Genomic DNA, 4,753 nt, shown 5'->3' on the forward strand with positions numbered 1-4,753 from the left:
TAGATAGTTCTGTGTGGCCACAGAGATCACACCACGAGAGATTTCCACTCAACACGGGGAATTCATAGCATTAAGAGCTGACTGAAAACGGAAAGAGTGGTTGGTTCACAGGAGCATGAGCGCCCACCTCCGTGGAGGTGTGCAGACACGGGGCAAGTGCCCTGCAGAGGAAAGCGACCAGAACTGCACTCAGCGGCACTCCTTCCAATTCTGAGATTTCATGATGGGTTCACATAGAGCAGGCTTTGTCATTATCCTGACCTGACCCAGCTCTGCAATTGCTGTAAGACTTAAACTCCCTCTTTGAGCCTCACTTTCTTCATCGGAGAAAATGGGGTGAACCGTAATCACCTCATAGGGTTGTTGTAAGGAGTGAATGAGACCACATATGTTAAGTACCACACACCACCATCATCATCATCACCGTCACCATCATCATCATCACCATCACTATCGTCATCACCATCATCACCATCACCATCATCATTATCATCATCATCACCATCACTATCACCATCACCATCATCACCATCACTATCGCTATCATCATCATCACCATCATCACATCACCATCATCACTATCATCATCATCACCATCACTATCACCATCACCATCATCACCATCACTATCGCTATCATCATCATCACCATCACCATCACTATCACCATCGCTATCATCATCACCATCACTATCATCATCACCATCATCACCATCAAAACCACCACCACAAAGGCGGAACGGGAATTCCTATAGAGCTTCCAGAATGGCTCTGATCAAGCCCAGCAGCATGGAGGGGTGAGCAGGTCCTGGCCTCACAGCCTGGTTCAGAATCTACCATTCACTATGGTCCCATTCCTACATGCAGCCCAGTGGTTACTTCAGTAAAGGAGTGAGTTTTAGATTTAAATTCCACTGCCTATTGAGAAACAGGGTTTTGCCACTTTCTAAAAATAGGTCTCCAGTTTATTTTCCTTCTCCAGGGCTGGGCAGGTCTGGCTTCCTGCTTAGATACACATGGGAGGACTCCCCATCCAAGCTCACACTTTTCCACGTCTTCTCTCCTCTCCCTGCAGAGCTCCTCTCAGAGCTGGGCTCCCCCAGCGCCCCCCGGGGCCTCCTCCCAGAGGAGGAAGTGCCCGGCCCAGCCCAGCACGCGAAAGGCTCCAGGGAATACTGGGGGATTGTGCAGCCAGGGTCCCTTGGCTGCCACAAGGCTGCCGAGGAGGAAGTGCTTTTTCTGAGTTGCCGGGCTGGCCGAGCCCTCGGACTTTCCGTCCTGCCCAGCACACTCCCAGCCAGTCCCCAAGGAGGGCAGTGGCCTCGCCAGCCAGAGCTTGCTTCCAGAGCAGCCCCCACAAGGTAGGTGGAATGATCCAGGCCCCAATTAAACCTGCCTCAGGTCAGGAGGCTCCCAGGGTGGCCCCCCTTCCTCTGCAGCACCACCTCCACCCTCCTCCACGTTCTAGGTGGATGGGCCCAGTAGCTCTTCCTCAGGCAGCTCTCAGCCCATATTGCTCCCAGTCAGTCTCCTTCCAGGATGGAATGGTAGGCCCTCTCTCCCTCCCAGAAATGTCCTCCTGGGGCCTTCCCCTGCAAACTCAGCCCCTGCTTCCTCCAGCCAGACCCATCACCACCTTCTCAGGACTCCTAAGGCGGTGGGGATCTTCGGACGCCACCTGGTACCTCTTAGGGAGGGCAGCGTTCCATAGGAAGACCTGGGCTTACGATTCGACTTCAGCTCTCACCAGCTGTATGCACTTAAGGTGCTCAGGTGAGAGATTTTGAAAGACTAAATGAGATAATGGGTGTGCAAAACTTCCAAAAACTGTTAAGAGCAATATAGTCTAGGGCAGTGGTTCTCAAAGTGTGGTCCTCTGACTGGCAGAATCAACATCACCAGGAAATATGTTAGAAAGGCAAATTAGCAGAGTCACCTCAGATCTACTGAACGAGGAACTCTGGAGGTGGGACCCAGGAGTCCGGTTTGAACAAGCCCTCCATGTGATTCAGAGGCCTGGGCTAGTACACAGAAAACAGGCTCCGTCTTCTAAGGTGCCCAGGTGGGGGAGTGAGCGGAGATGCAGAAGAGGTGCTGGACTGTGAAATCCTGGAGGGTAGGGACCATCCCCAGTGTCTAGTGTGGCATCTGGCACATGGTGGGTGTTCAGTTAACAGCTCTCACACTGAGTAAGTGTTTGAACATTAAAAGACCGGAGGAGCTCTGAAGTCTTCCAATGAGTATATGTTACTTTTAAATTTTAGAAAGCAGGTGATCCTGTTTGAGGGAGAGAGACAGAGACAGAGAGAGACAGAAAGAATAGTAGACTTGGGCCACTCTCTTGGTCCTGCCCAGGGCGGCCACGGGGGAGATGATCCACAGGAACCCTCACCTAGACGAGGGGCCAGGCCACGCTTCCTGCATCCTTGCCACGTGGCTTTGGGGTCTCCCTTGAGTGTATCAAGTAGTCACATGTTGGTCGTGATCACCATCCACTGATTCATCCTACGAGTATTTGAGCACCTACTACATGCTGTCCCAGGGGCTGAGGAGACAGCTGTGAGCAGGGCACACCCAGTGCCATCTTCCCCAGCTGGCAGTACAGGGAGGAGACAGACAAGTAAGCAAGGTAACTGCAAGAAGGCAATATTGTAAAGTGGAAATCCGGGGCCCAGGGACAGAGGAGAGGGCAGTGGTCAGGGAAGGTGGCCAAGCTGAGACTCGAAGGGCACGTAGGGCTCACGGGACTACAAGGGGAGCAGTGTTCTAGGCCGAGGGCACTGCCAGTGCAGACCCAGAGGCAAGTTGAGACTAAAGCAGTGAGGCAGGGAGGGCACCGTGAGGGGCTGTCGGTCTCCACAGTGACTGGGATGAAACCTCATGTGAGGCGGGGCCTCAGAGCAGAGGAGGCAGTCCCTGCCCATATGGCCTTGTGGTCTAGCAGTCATTCAACAAACACAGGGCACCTTTCCAGGCACTGGGGACACAACCGCACAGAAACAAAGCACAACACACACCCTGCTCTTGAGGAGACAGAAACCACACAAAGCCAAGGACAGTGCTTGGGAGAGAGGTAAGCACAAGGCATGGGCGGAATGCCTAACAAGGAGAATGGGTAGGGCGGAGGAATGTGAAGACGCTGTCATCACCAGGCAGGAGCGTGCTCAGCCCTCACATCATCCCAGCCACTCAGGGCTCTGTCTTCAACCGGATGGTTCCAGAATCCCACTTTGCAATCAAAGAAAGAGGAAATTGCCAAGCCCTCACAGGAGGAACAAGACAAAAAGAGTACTATGCTCTGCTATGCTACTACTCTCCTCTAGGGCACGTATTCTACTACACTATCTATACTATACTATACATAGGATGCTATGCTGTAATAATACCATACTAATACTAAACATATTCTATTATACTATACATGTTATATTATACACACTCACTCTACTATCTAAATAGCCTAATGCCTGACACACAATCCACACTTAATAAATGTTTGTGGGGACTTCCCTGGTGGTGAAGTGGTTAAGAATCCACCTGCCAATGCAGGGGACACGGGTTCGAGCCCTGGTCCGGGAAGATCCCACATGCCACAGAGCAACTAAGCCCGTGTGCCACAGCTACTGAGCCTGCGCTCTAGAGCCCGCGAGCCACAACTACTGAGCCCACATGCCACAACTACTGAAGTCCGTGCGCCTAGAGCCCGTGCTCCGCAGCAAGAGAGGCCACCGCAATGAGAAGCCCGCGCACCGCCATGAAGAGTGGCCCCCGCTTGCTGCAACTAGTGAAAGCCCGCACGCGGCAACGAAGACCCAACACAGCCAAAAATAAATAAATAAAATAAATAAATTTTAAAAAATAAAAAAATTAAAAATAAATAAATAAATAAATAAATGTTTGTGGAAGCTAACGCTTCTCCAGCTAACAACGGGGAGCCCTGTTTCTTCCGCTTGGCCTTCAGGGACTGTGAGGTAAGAAGAAATATATATATTGGTTTCTGCCCCCAATTCCTGGCACAGAGTTCCTAAAACGCTTGGGATTTCCTGGGTGATAGCAGTGTCCTTTGTTCCAATGAGGTGGCTCTGGGTGGGCTCCTGGATGGGGGCCGGTCACCAGAAGGACCCAGCCATGATTAGAAGCTTGGAATTTTCAGCCCCGCCCTGCAACCCACCACACCCCATTCTCCAGGGAGCGGAGAGGGGCTGGAAACGGAGTTAATAATCGATCATGCCTATGTGAGAAGCCACCATAAAATCCCACTGGGCGACTGGTGAGTTTCCAAGCAGATGAGCACAACCACATACTGGGAGGGTAACACACCCCAGCTCCACGGGGACAGAAGCTCCTGCGCTCGGGACCCTCCCAGACCTCGCCCTTCGTGCCTCCTTATCAGACTGTTCATCTGTATCCTTTAATCATAAAATAAACTGGTAGAGTAAGTGTTCCCCTGAGTTCTGTGAGCTGTTCTAGCAAATAATCTAATCCAAGGGGGAAGAGGTCATGGGAACCTCCAGTTTGTAGCCAAATCAGACAGAAGTCGTGGGTAACCTGGGGACCTACTACTTCTGATTGGCATCTATAGAAGAGAGGGGGGTCTCATGGGACTGAGCCCTTACCCTGTGGGATCTGACACCCTCTCCAGGTAGACAGTGTCAGAATTGAGTTAAATTGCAGGACACCCAGCTGGCGTCACAGAGAATTGCCTGGTGGCGGAACCCCCCTGCCACATCTGGTTTCAGAAGTGCTGAGTATGG

Source organism: Eschrichtius robustus, chromosome 1, assembly GCF_028021215.1.
Source record: "Eschrichtius robustus isolate mEscRob2 chromosome 1, mEscRob2.pri, whole genome shotgun sequence".
NCBI lineage: Eukaryota > Metazoa > Chordata > Mammalia > Artiodactyla > Eschrichtiidae > Eschrichtius > Eschrichtius robustus.